This window comes from Sorex araneus, chromosome X, assembly GCF_027595985.1.
Source record: "Sorex araneus isolate mSorAra2 chromosome X, mSorAra2.pri, whole genome shotgun sequence".
Lineage (NCBI taxonomy): Eukaryota > Metazoa > Chordata > Mammalia > Eulipotyphla > Soricidae > Sorex > Sorex araneus.
In genome coordinates, this window is record NC_073313.1 from 348,349,693 (window position 1) to 348,364,810 (window position 15,118).

The 15,118-nt window shown below is 36.5% G+C and overlaps 1 pseudogene; it reads right to left on the reverse strand.

The window, feature by feature from the left end:
• Positions 1-13,110: 13,110 nt before the first annotated feature.
• On the reverse strand, positions 13,111-13,219 carry LOC129400357 (small nucleolar RNA U3; annotated as a pseudogene).
• Positions 13,220-15,118: the final 1,899 nt, after the last annotated feature.

The following is a 15,118-nucleotide window of genomic DNA, read 5'->3' on the forward strand; positions in this document are numbered from 1 at the left end:
TTGGTAAAGCAAAACTTTGTACACAGATTTGATGACTACCTCCAAAAATTCAACTCAAAATCATGAGTTAGACGAAAGAAACTGTGTCAACTGAACTAAATAGTGATCCTAAAGTTTGCTATATTAGTCAACTAAACTGTAGCACTGTAGCGCTGTTGTCCAGTTGTTCACCAATATGCTAGAGCAGGCACCAGTTATGTCTCCAAAGTGAGACTTGTTTGTTACTGTTTTTTGGCATATCAAATATGGATAGCTCTCCAGACAAAACTGAATTTTTACAACACATTATTGTCGCATGTTTCCTTTAATAAATTACTTATACAAAGCATATATCCAGGCTTAGTTTTTCATTTTTGCTATTGTTTTTGCTTTAGAGCCACACCTGGCTGTGCTTAGGAATTTCTCCAGGCTATATGCTCAGGAACTAATCCTGTCAGGGTTTGGGGACCCTATAGGGCACTGGGGATAGAACCTCATTCCACCACTCAAAATGTGAGCGCCTCATTTGCTATACTCTTTTTCCAGACCCAATTCATGCTACTTAAATAGAAGAAACATAGAGTGTTAAATTATTTGTGTGACGGTGTGCAGAATAATATCACGTTTCCTGTTACTTCAGCAAGGATTTCAGTTTAAATAGCCTTATCTCAAAATCCAAATATGTTTCTTTCTTAATCATGTATTAAATCACTTAGGAGTTTAAGTTTATGAAATACCTCACTTAAAAAAGAAATGTTTTAATATTATTATAATATGGAATATATATATACAATTACATTACACTTATAGAATTTAAGTGAACTAAATTTAATTTAAGTGGTGATGTTCTTCTACGTGCTCTTCAGGCAAGGCTGGCTTACTTTTCTATTCCTTCTGACCTGATTAAGTAATATGGATGTTACTATGAGGGTCCACCAGAAGATTTGATTTAAGTAATTTAAGTTAACTAAAGCATTTTAAAGCTTGATATATTGTTAACTCTTGAAAATCTTTAAACTATATGTAGATGTATGTATATATATTTATTTATGTATATATACATATATATGTGTGTATATATATATACACACACACATGTTGTTGAGAACTAGATAGGTAAATAAAAGAAATTACATAAAATGAAGTTTATTAGATTTTTCAATCCAGCTGTCCACAGGGGCCCTGCATCTGTTCTCTGTGTCCTAGAAAGAACTTCCTGTTATCAAAGCCCTTTGCAAAGATGATGATTACCATAACTTAAGGCCTTCCTATAAACAAAATTCTAAGATAGTCAGGCATTTATCCAAAGATTACTCTTTGTCTCCTTTTCACAATTCACTGGTTCTAAGCAATAAATACTCTAAGTGGAGGACAGTCATGGTCCTCAGTGAAGGAGGCCATTAACCCCCTAATCCCATGCATTTTCTCTTCTTTCTGTCTCTTTTCTTAATCGCCCCAGGAATCCATGCTTCAGGCTTGGATCTTGGCTGTTGATAAGACTAAATGGGAGATATGGGTGGAGGAGACCCAGTACCAATCTGAGCAGGCTTGGACATCTCAGCCATGGGTCCCGCATGCCTGTAGGTTCCTTCATGGCTGAGGCTCGTCCAAGGTTGTGGAGACTGGCCTTGAGCATGGCTGTAGCTGGGTTCTGGAGGTTTTCGGCTGCCGGGCACCACAGGCACCACAGGGCACCACAGGGAACCATGGGTTGTTGAGCTGTGAAGCCCACATGGCTTTCGGAACCATTGATAGGGAGGAAATTGCACCGAACAATCAGTGATTAAGAAACGTAGCTGGTCCGCTGACCGCACACCCGGCCAAGAAGGGAAACTGCAGTGGGGCAGGGTCCCTGGTGAGAGGGCTCTCCTCGCTGAGCAGGGCACAGGCAGTAGTGGGCTCAGCAGGCTCTGGTGAGTGTGGAAGGGTGAGCGAGCACTGAACCCTAGTGCTAGGAAAGTGGTGCCTAAGAGGAAGGGCCATCCACAATGGGGCTGGGGGCAACCAGCTCTACACCCAGCAGGGCTCATGCAGGATATCAGGCTGAGCGCCTCTCACATGCTAGGCATGTGCTCAAAGGCTCTGTGGTCAGTTTTATTTTGTGGCTATATCAGGCTGTGGTTAGGGCTTACGGACTGACTCTGTGCCTAGGGGTCACTCCTGCTACTGCTTGGGGGACTCTATGCAATGCCAGGGAGTGAACAGGAGTGAGCTGCGTGCAAGACAAGTGCTTTAACCCCTCAATATTGTGAATTTTAAGCAAAATTTTCTGTTAGAAATTAATTTATTGAGCTAGATAGATAGTGTAACAGGTAAAGTGCGTGCCTTGAATTTCGTCAACCTTGGTTTTATCCCTGGGGGCTCCACATGGGCCCTGAATCCCACCGCAGTTTTCCCTGAACACAGAGCCAGGGTCAGCCATGAATATAACTGTTTCTCTCTCTCTCTCTCTCTCTCTCTCTCTCTCTCTCTCTCTCTCTCTTTAATGTGACACATCATCATAAAAGGAAATATATATGTATGTTTCTCAGAGAGCTTGGGAAGCTACCGAGAGTATCCCACAAGAGCACAAGAGCGGAAGAGCCTGGCAACCTGGCAAGCTCCCCGTAATGTATTCGATATGCCAAATAAAGTAACAATAACAGTCTCATTTCCCTGACCCTGAAAAGAGTCTCCAGTCGTTGGGAAAAATGAGTAAGGAGAGGCTGCTAAAATCTCAGGGCTGGGACGAATGGAGACGTTACTGGCACCCACTTGTGTAAATCCATGAACAATGGGGTAACAGCGATACAGTGACATATATATCATATAGTTACATGTATTATATATTTGCATATATTATATCATGTATCATATATAATATATTACATAATATATCATTTCACATAATGTATTATGTTCAATATAATGTTAATATGTTAAAATAATATGCATTTTATATAATAATATACATAAATCTATATAAATATGCTGTATTTTTCTGCTTCAAACCACCTGGAAAGAGAAACAAAGAGGAAACAGAAACTATTTTTTTTTAAATAAAAATGTTATTTTATTAAATCACCATGTGGAAGATTACAATGCTTTCAGGCTTAGGTCTCAGTTATACAATGCTGAAACAACCATCCCTTCACCAGCACCCATATACCACCACCAAAAAAAAAAAAAAAACCCACACAGTACACCTCCCATCCCGTCCCCCCACCCCCCGCCTTGTAACTGATAAGTTTCATTTTACTTTCTGGAAACAGAAACTATTTTTAAGCAGCTAAGCTTTCAACTATTTTTAATTCCAGTATTTTAGAGCAACTGATCAGAAATATAAAACGCTACTCATCAAGCAAGGAAAATATAGTTTCTGTACAGATTTGATATGCTTGCTTATCTTTTTTATAATCATAATTATTAATAAGTAGCATTTTATGTGATTTGATATCTAGATAAGCTTTCATATAATTACCGTGAAATTATGTTTCTGGCCTAGATGCATTCTTTGCATTTTTTCCTATCCTACAATGCTCCTCGTGTAATGATTTATTTTTACCTTTTCTGAAAGTTATTTCTTAACTCTCCCTGCCCTAACATGATTTCCTTCTTCTCATGAGCATTAATAATTGCACTAGACATCTGGTCTTCTCACCCATGTGCTGAGTGCTTGCAAGGTTTCACGCAGAGTACAGAGGTAAGCGTGAAGGCTAAAAGACAGAATTCTTGAGCTGAAGAATCAGCTAAGAACAAATGAAAAAATTATTTTGAAAAAATGCCCTTGTTAACCACTCTCTCACAAGTTATGAATAATAAGACTTTAAATAATATCTAAAATTAAACCTGAGACAATTTTACTAGAAACTTGCTAATTTGATTTTACCCCAAGGAACTGTAATAAGAGCATAGTATTTAATTTCTCAGAGCCTTTTGGGAATCATAACTGATCTTTAAGTTGCATGTACTAGAGACAATTAAAATTTTGATAGTTAACATATACTATTATTTGAACTAATTATCTTGCAAGCATGAAAACTTCTAGGAAATCAGACTTGTGATAGAATAAAATAAGCTCTTTCTCATTGCATTTATGACATAGCATAGCACTCAGAAAACTGATAAATTTTTCCATTTCCTAAAATGATTTCCCTTCTTCTTTCACAAATATGTGACAAAATTTATCATTAAAATGCGAAATGCATTTTTATGACTTACAGTGTATGAAGTATTGTGCCAAGATTGAACATGGGAACCGGTTAAGTAAACGTGGTGATCAACTACCTTTAGAGCTCCACAGAGGATGTTTGTTACATCATTTAAGGATTTGGAAGGAACTGTTGATGAAGGAGCAAAGACAAGAAAATATCTCCTATAAGAAATAGCAAGGGAGGAAGAACTTAAAATGAATAATGCTACATTAGGACAATTTACTGTGGTATGTTAATTCACAAAGTAAAAAAGTATTTTTAGAGAATAATTACATATTTAAAATTTACTTCCTAAATTTTATTAGAGAACTGTATACATATTTATGTAGCACTGTAGCACTGTTGTCCTGTTGTTCATACATTTGCTCCAGTGGGCACCAGTAACATCTCCATTGTGACACTTGTTGTTACTGTTCTTGGCATATCCGCCACGGGTAGCTTGACAGGCTCTGCCGTGCGGGCTCGATACTCTCGGTAGCTTGCCAGGCTCTCCGAGAGGGGCAGAGGAATCAAACTCGGTTGGCCACTTGAAAGGCAAACACCCTACCGCTGTGCTATCACTCCAGCCCATAGTTTCAGGTATAATTATAACTTTAGTATTGTATTTAATCCCATTTAAAAATGCTTTATATACTTCCTGTGCAGTAGAGATTCACCCTTATTCTTTTATTTTGTTATGTTTTGGGGGCACACCCGGAGATGCTCAGGGATTTCTCCAGATTCTGCACTTGGGAATTACTCCTGGCAGTGATTAGGGGACCATATGGAATGTGAGGACTGAGTCCCGGGTAGCTGCAGACAGTGCAAGTGCCCTACTCATTGCACTACTGCTCTGGCCCTCCAAGCTTATTCTTTTGCGATATACAGTCATCTAGCATCCTTTGTTAAAGGCATCGTCTTTTTCTCAATGTATATTGTTGACAATTTTTTCCAAGATGCTTTTATTATTGACTTCCTAGTCTCTTGTATTGAACAATGAGTCTGTTTTTTATGCCAACATCTTTGACTGATTTTCAGTATGTTTTGATATTTTTTATTTCATTTATTAAGTTTTTTATTAGTGACACTGCTGTTTGTAGTTTTCTTTATTTCTGCCCTCATTTTCTCCTGTATTTTATTGGATGTCTGCTCCACTGTTTCTTTGAGCTCATTCAACATCCTCACCATTTCGTCTCTGAACTCTTCATCAGAGAGATTATGTATGTGGGTACTCCCTGTTGAAGCTTCAGGGCTCTTTTCTTCATCCACACCTTGTGGTGGGGATCTGCGCTGTTTCCCCATGGTAGTAGTCTGGAGAGGGATCCTTCCAGTTCACTATCAGAGTCCTCTCACTGCCAGGGAGCTCTGTAGAGGGTTTCTCTTCTTTCCTCTTCAAGGATATTCCCTTCCTCTCGGGTGCTCCTGTGTGATTTGTGGGGTCCTCTAGAGCTGATTCAGGGGATGTTTTCTTTTAGATTAGGATTCTACAGATTCTTGTATTCACCATCATATTGGTGAATTTGGGTAGTATTTTGATTGGGATGTACTATACCAGTGGACTATTGATCCAATGTGGTTGGGGTAGCCACGCTGCCCTTGTAATAGTTTGGTACAGAAGGCTGAGATATGGTTCCAATGTGCTAAAAGGGGAAGCTGGCTTGCAGCCACTTGATTGAGTACTCTGAAAGGCCATGCCCCTCGCCACCATTGGTGTACCTGGGGGAGGAGGGGCCACACATTGGTAGATCCTAGGTTATAGTTCGAGTCTAACAGTCGGCATATGTCTAAAGATTCAGGTGTCTCCTCTCACCGAAGTGGTCATCTGGGTACCTGTGTCTGTGGAGGGGTCCTCTCTAATTTCTGAACCTCTTGTCACTCCTCTGTCACCTGTGTACCTGGACAAGGAGGGGTCATATTTTGATTTTTTTTTTAAAGAAAAGATTTTTAGCATTTTTTTTCCCTCAAGACTATTTGGCAACATATATTTCTCAGGATTCCATGGAAATTCTTGATTGATATTTTATCTTTCTACAAAATATATCTTTGGGCTTTGACAAGAGAAATATTGACTCTCTTGATCACTGACTAATGTAGACATTTTTGCAAAATTGTGTTTCCCAATTAATGAACACAGGGTATTTTCACTTTAACTCACATAAATTTTTCTTCAAGAAATTTTGTGGTCTCCAGTGTATAAAACTTTTTTTCTTTTTTATTAGGCTTATTCCTTAGTACTTAATTAATTTTTAATGATTTTGCAAATGAAATTTTTTTCTTAATTTCCTTTGAGATAGTTTGTTTGCACACAGAATCAAAACTGATCTATGTTCCCAAATAGACCAAAGCTTAGAGAGCAATTTAATTTATCAATTTTGAAGGTGTTGAAAACATTTGCGGGAATAACATAAATGTGAAAATTGGGTAGAAATAACATTATGGAAAATAGCAGGATGTAGCAATTGTGAATTTTGGACTTTCTTCCATGATACATTGATAATAATGAGAAACAGGGAAATTTTGATATACAACTTCAATATTCCTTGTTCATTAATCAAACTAGTTTAATATATGTGTATCAATGTGTACATATACATATATATTGTATACTATCGCACTGCACTGTTGTCCCATTGTTCATCAATATGTTCGAGTGGGCACCAGTAACATCTCCGTTGTGAAACTTGTTGTTACTGTTTTTGGCATATCAAATACGCCACCAGTAGCTTGCCAGGCTCTGCCCAGCGGGCGGGATACTCTTGGTAGCTTGCCAGGCTTTCCAAAAGGGGTGGAGGAATCAAACCCGGGTCGGCCACGTGCAAGGAAAACGCCCTGTCTGCTGTGCTATCACTCCAGCCATATATCATATACATATATGTGTATGTATTTTTAGAAGAAAAAGTATATATATATATTATAAAAGTGGCATGAAGACTTGAGACTTTTTATATTTTTCCATTTTGGGTCATACCCAGTGATGCACAGGGGTTACTCATGACTCATGCACTCAGAAATTACTCCTGGTGGTGCTTGGGGACTGTATGGGATGCTGGAAATCAAACTTGGGTTGGCCACATGTAAGGCAAACTCCCTCGCCACTGTGCTATCGCTCCTACCCCAAGACTTGAGACATTTTTATATTATATATATATATATATATATATATACTACTTGGAATCTCATGTTTCCTATAATGGTAATTTTACAGGAACAGGAAAACCACTAGTGAAAGCTTAATAATTTTAAGATACATTTTTTTCATCATTACATAATGAACAATGCCATTGATTTTCTGAAAATTGTGATATAATTTTTCACATATTGTAAATATTATTGCTCTGTAATTGCAATGCTATCCTATGACATTCTATACCATATTATCAATATCCCTCCACCATTGTTGCAAAGGTGTAATCCTCTATGTCGGTCTTAATTATCAGCTCTACTGCTAATATCTTGGGGTATGTTTCCATTGAGCATTATTTATTACATAGCTTTCACAACTTAATTTTTAAAAAATATTTTGTACTTGAGATCACACTGAGCTGTGCATGCAAAACAAGCACCTTACCCACTGTACCATCTCTCTAGTCCTAGAATTCATAATTTTAGTTTGTGTGTGTTGGTGTGTGTGTGAGTGTGTGTGTGTGCTGCAAATGTGATGAAAACTTTTTGATTTTAACAGTTCCTTCATAGAATATTTAGTCTGTACTTATATGATCACAATATCATAATAATAGATTTTTGTTTTAATGATTTCGAGTGATTTTTTATTTTTTCTTCTATTTCCATGTTTACTGTGACTGTGGTGATTACCAATATGATATTGATGAAAGTGTCTCATTCCATTGTTACTTTCCTTAGAGCAAAATTTTTTAATTTTCATTGCTGAGTTTGCAGGTAAGTTTCATATATTATTAGTTTGTTACATAATGTTTTGAACTTTACTGTATTGCAAAATTTACTTATATTTCTGTTTCAGAATTTCATCTTTAAGGTATGATCAATTATATCAAATCAAATTCTGGCTCCCTATTAGCAAATCTAAACAGTACAGGAAAAATCAGTATAGCAACTGTATACAAAGTTATCATATATTTCCACTAACATTTTTGCCATTCAATAAGTAAATTTACTTCCAATTATAAGTTGTGTTAGCTTAGGTGGGGGTTCTAGTTCAGTGACAGAGCATTTGACTGCATAGCTTGGGGTAGGGAAATTAAGAAATGTAGTTAGAAATTAAGGAAACTTTTTGTAAAACTAGTTTCATTGTTATTATTTTTATCTTTGAGCTTTCACTGGAATACTTTGACGTACTAAATATTTTCTAAATATCTCTTAAGTTTTTTTAACCATATATTACTCATTGATCTCTCTTGTGGGAACAAGCTCTAGAACTTCCTATTTCATAGCTAGCTTGAAAAGGTCAAGTTTATTTATAATGCACATTGTTTTCATTATATTTTTAGCATTATTTTAAAAAGCTTAAGACATAGGCCAAAGCTATCCTTGTGGACTATAAAACTAAAATAGTCAAAGAGGAAAAATAAATAGATATTGTATATACTTAGTGCAAGCTATTGATTACTCTCTCCTCTCCTTCACACAAAGAACATAGATTATCAGGAAGCTTAGAAAAAATTTGCTTAAGATTTTAAAAGATGGAGATAGTACAGTGAGATAGTACAGTGGGTAGAATACTTGTTTTGCACATAACCAGTCCAAATGCCAAATGTAATTTCTCTTAACAAATTATTATAAATTCATACATTGTTAAGATGAACTCCAGGAAGTTACTTCTAAAATAATGTTTATTAATAATTACTACTCTGGTGAGAAGAGAATAAGGAACATTGGTGTTAATAAATTTATTTGAAAAAAATTGTTGGCCAATCATACATAACACATAAACTTAACTCTCCAGCTTTGACCTTCCCACAAACTTCCTTCCTTTGTTAATACAAAATAATATCATTTCTCTTTTTTAAAAGCCCATACAGGAAAACACCTGCATTTATTGATTAATAAACATAGTTTTTCTTACTTACATATTGAAACATTAGTCTTGTTTCAAATCTTCCATTAAATTTGCCATTCATGCCTTATAAACTAATGATATCAATACTACTTTAATATCGGCTTCATGATCTTAGCATTACCACTAGACAAATATAAACATTTATAAATTCTGCACAATCTTAGAAGGAAAACTTATTGAGAAAATCATATTCAGATACACTTCTGAGCTTTTTTTGCCTTTGCCTTTTTACAAAGGTTCTGATTCCCTAGACCATTACTGAAAACTCTCAAAACTGTATATCTAATACATATTTTAGATATTTGTTTCTTTTTCTTTCTATATTGTTTGGATGAGCTAAAATATGTATTAGAAGGAGAATAAAATAAGAGCACTATCTTTAAAGCAGAAATTGATTAGCAGAAGAGTTGAAATATGTAAAAAGTCAGTGAATTCTTGTAAACAGATCAGCAAAATCTTATGCAAATAAAAGACAAAATAGAAAGTAAAACAGCTGAAATGCTAATATTTAATATTTTAGGGAGCAAAATTCATTAAGGTTTTTAACTAAGAAGAACAAAATTGAGAATTATCTGCACTTGCTATTCTTAACTTTAGCTGAAACAAAGTTTACGATAATGAGAATTTATGATATTGGTATAATGTAAACACTTTTCTTTCCCTTTCTTTCTTTAGTCTTTCTTTTCCTTCTGTCATAATGATATATGCTTTATGTAATTACTCCTCAGAAAGAAATTTAGGAATTTTTCAAAAAACTTTTTTTTAATTATTTATTTATTTTTTATTTTATCACCATGTGGAAAGTTACAAAGTTCTCAGGTTTATGTCTGTTATACAATATTCAAACACCATCCCTTCACCAGTGCCCATATTCCACCACTCAAATCCCCAGTATACCCCCCGCCCCCGCCCCCCATCCCCAAATGTATAACTGAAAAATTTCACTTCATTTTCTCTTTACCTTGATTACGTTCCATATTTCAACACAAAACTCACTATTGTTGTGGGAGTTATACCCCAAACAAGATAACCCTATTAAGGAAGCATTTGATAATTAGTTTTCCATTAAAAGATTGTATGTTTTCAGGTTTTAGAAAAGGTCACGTGGCCACATTAGCTAATGCAGCCGCGCAGCTCGAATGTGTCCCAGTCCCGAATCCCGGAGCCGTGTTAGTTGCTGCTCAGTGTCGCCAGGGCTCCATCTGGAGAAGGTGTGCTGGCTGCACCTCCTCCATCTGGCTCCCCAGTGTTGCTGGCCCCAATTCGGGTCCGGAGCATTTTCCGGGCCACGTTGCTCACCAGAATGCCTAGCCGCTTCTCTGTTGAATGTGGCAAGATGGTGCCGAGGGTGTGTCGAGGGCGTGACTTCCGGCAGCCGGGACCACGTGGAGGCTGGGCTGGCGCTGCCCCACTCCAGTGCCCCCCCACCCCGCGGCTTGGATGTGTCCCAGTCCCGAATCCCGGAGCCGTGTTAGTTGCTGCTCAGTGTCACCAGGGCTCCATCTGGAGAAGGTGTGCAGGCTGCACCTCCTCCGTTCAGCTCCTTGGTGTTGCTGGCCCCAATTCGGGTCCGCAGCATCAAAAACGTTTTTTTAACAAATAAATAATTAACTCACAGAAATGTAGCTCAAATGGTAGCATAAATGCCCTCTGTGTATGAAGGTGGGTATGATCCCTGGTTCCATGTGACACCGTAATGTTGCCAGACTACCATCACAACAGAAATGATTCATTCATGAGAGAAAGTAATATCTAAAATACTTAGCTGTGCCTTTGATTGCTAGATCTAAGTGTGGTGCACACCTGCTGGTTCATCCATTGACTTTTTCACAGTATAGGTTATACAATGTCTTTATATACATATTATTTCATCTCTTTACTTGTGAGTACTTTACAAGTTTACTATGGTAAACTTGAAATACAACTTAAGCCTCAGAGTTGGATATATGCTAAGTTTATTTTCCTATATTTAAGGTTTAAAAGTGTATCGACATTGAGTTATAAAGATATAATCATCAATCATCATCTTCCCATTGATCGTTGATTTTCTCAAGCAGTCTCAGTAACATCTCAATTCATCCTAGCCCTGAGATTTTAGAAGTCTCTCTTTACTTGTCCTTCCCAAAGGTGCCACATTGGAGGCTCTTTCAGGGTTAGGGGAATGAGACCCATCATTGTTACTGGTTTTGGATTATGAATACACCAAGGGGAGCTTGCCAGGCTCTCCCATGCAGACAGAAAACTCTCAGTAACTTGTAGCTTGCCAGGTTCTCAGAGAGGGAGAATTAGGCTATAAGATATTGGGATCTTGGTTTTATAGTCTCTGGATGTTGGACATTGATGAGACTACATGGTACTGGGGGCAATTTCTGGGTATGACCCCCTAGCTACTGGAAAATAGGGGATCTGGGCAGAAGAGTCCCAGTCCCGATCCGAGCAGGCTTGGAGATCTCAGCCCCGGGTCCCACACACCTGGGTTCCTCTGCTGGTTCCTTCATGCGTGAGGCTTGTCAGAACTTGTGGAGAAGGGCCTTGAACATGGCTGTGGCTGGATTCCGGAGGTCTTTGGCTGCGAGGGCTCTGCTTGGGGCAGGGAAGAGAACTCAACCTACCCCCTCCAATGGTCCCCGATGAAGACAGCTAGGTGCGGGGGCAAGAGATGGTAGAGAAATTAAAGCCTTTGCCTTGCATATGGAACCTAGTTGCTCCCAACTCTTAACATGCTCCTCCAAATATTACCAAGAGTGATCCCTGAGTATAGAAGCAAGAGTATGCCTGGAGCACCACCAGATGTGGTCCAGTCTCCAATATCCCTCCCCCCATCTCCAAATGTATTGATGTTATGATCTTGCATTAAATGAAGGATGGATAAATCCAGATTGAGGTTGTGAGTAAAGCAAAAATCAATAATTTATTTTAACCAAATTGAATGTTTTTACCCCTAGTATTATATATAGTTTTTATAGTGCTTTTATCTCCAAAATTTATATTTTCAAATAACACAATTTAAACTGAAATATTGAGCTAAGGAATGGGAGCTATATTTTTTATTTATTTTTTAATTATTGAATCACTGTGAGAAGAGTTACAAAGCTTTCAGGTATAAGTCTCAGACATATAATGATCAAACACCTATCCCTTCACCAGTGCACATGTCCCACCACCAAGAACCCCAGTATACCCCTATCCCACCCCCGCCTCCCTGCCTGTGCGGCAGATGATTTTCACTTTACTTTCTCTTTACTTTGATTATATTCAATGTTTCAACAGAAAACTCATTATTATTATTTGGGATTTTCCTCAAACAATCAGATATGCTGAAAAGGCATCATTAGATAATGTTTTCTATTGCTGATATTTAAGAGCATATGAGGTCATGTGGTTGCAATAGCGGCCGCAAGGCTTTAGATTTCTGGCATTTTAGTAATTAAATCCAGGGGAATTTCTGCCAGAAGCTGCTGGGTTATGGAGTTGGTTTGTGTGCCTCCAGGATCATGACCATTCAAGGAGCGGAGGAGTTGTTCATGGGCAGCTTCTCGGGATCTCAACTGGGCTGGAAGCAGCACTGGTACTGCCCCCCATCCTGAGATTTCCCTCGTGCCCCATCACTGCAAGCTCGTACCTCTGTGCTATGGCTCTAAAAGATGGCAGTCGCTGTGCCGCTCCAGCCAACAGGAAGGGCCAAGGGGGCACATTGTAATTTTTTTTTAATTATAATTTTTTAAATTTATTTATTTTTTAATTAATGAGTCACAGTGAGGGTACAGTTACAGATTCACACATTTTCATGCTTGTTCTTCCCTCACGCAATGTTTAAGAGCACATCCCTCCACCAGTGTAGGAATGGGAGCTATATTTAATTGAACAAATAAATGAATAAAAAAAGTTAATGATAAAGTGGTGATATACATATTGGCAGAAAGCTCTGAAAATACAATATGAAACTGCATTAATTATAATTCGGGTGCTCTACATGATCAGAGAAAATTCTCTAGTAACATACTATAGAAATGATGCCTGAAAGTTTAGTCTTATCGGTTATCGTCTTCTTCATTATAATTATATCCTAGAATTTTATAGATTTAATCTAATTTACATTTATAAAATATCTTATGATTATTCAGGTTAAAGGGGAAATTTTTCTCAATTTCAGAGAAGAATGGAAACATAAGTATTTATATATATATCAAAACAAGAGCACTTATCAAAAGAATAAACACTGACTTTTAAGGGTACTTTAAATGAGATGTTCATGTGTAAGGATATAAGTTAAGGAATGCATAAAATTGAGTTAAATTTTTGAGTATTACAATTATTTCTTATGAGAGTTGATGAACTTTATTAAACAGTACACAAATTAGCTTTTTAAAATAATATATTAAAATTAAATAAATTGACTAAAGATTCAAATGATGCAAGTAATATAAATTCTAAATATCGGAGACATTTTTGAGTCAGTTTTGTGAAATAAATGTATTTACATAATTAGAATTGTGTTGTAAGAGAATTGAGCAAAAAATACTCGAGAGCTACAAGTAATCATTGTTTTAATATCACTTTTTAAATACTAGAGTTATTTGATGGTTAAAAAAACATATCCAAGGTTTAAGTACTTAACTCATAATTGATCTTTTACACCTGCTACTTTCAGTAGATGAACATACACAAGCAGGTGTAATAGAATATGTATGTCTTCCTGCTTGATTTGCAAAATTACAGATACTTTTAAGCAATTTCAATTTATCAAAATTGTTAGGGATAAATTTAGAACACATTTTGAAAATCTGATGCTGTTTTCTAGAGCCAGAGGAGAAATTTTTAACTATATAGCAACAAACACATGGTTTGTAAACAAAATTTAAGTTGCCTGACAAACCATATCATTCTCATTGAAACAGCATCCATACAAGAATCATTTAAAGTATGACCAACATGAAAATACACAAATAGCAAATCGTCATGAAGGAGCAAGTAGATAATGCTACTTTATATATATGTACATAATGGTTTTGGATCATTGAGTTAAAAGATAACTTGCTCTACATGTTATAGTATTCTCTTCTACATAGTATAAGGTGACAATAATCTTTGTCTTATGAAAAATAAAGCTAGATTAAACAACAGTTTCTCTGAAAGTGTGTACCTCAATAAAATATTATCCAAGAGGAAAGAATTTTAGGGTCTAGGGTCTCTGAAACATGTGGTATATATATATATATATGCATATATATATATATATACACACACAATGTGGACTCAAATATCTGTCCCAAGATTTTATAACTATGTGGTGCTAAGGGAACTTATTTCCCCAAGTAACATTCACCTTTGTATTTCTACTCTATTTTACGTTAGTTGAAGGATTTGGTGAGAAGCTCAGGCGAATGCCCTACCCGCTGTGCTATTGCTCCAGCCCAGCTTAGGGATGTATTATCCTTAAGTATGTGCTATTCTACATTTAGACACTAATTTCTGAAGGGTTTATATATAAAACTAGAAATTGATGTATTTCTCTTTACTTACTACTTACTCTAACAACATACAACTTTTGATATTTATAGAAGTTAGTGAAAATGTTTCAATTTGAAACAAAGTTCACATCAATAGTGTGAATAATTATGTAATTACATAAACTAAATTAATGCAGTGAGCTTTAAAGCCATGAAAAAATATATTGACTTCATTTTTAAAAAATTCTTTGAAAGTCATGGCATTGCAAAAGACTGAGTTCACATTGTAGGCGATATGAAATTTTATTTACAGAATACCTGAGGAAATGTTTATAGGACTGAACATACAATGAGGATGTCTAGAGTGCAAGAAAAATCTCTGTATACACTGTGAACAACAACAACAACAAAAATATGTATGAGAATCTCATTTTTTCTAAGTAACCTTAACATTAATATTGATTATACTTTACGTTGATTGG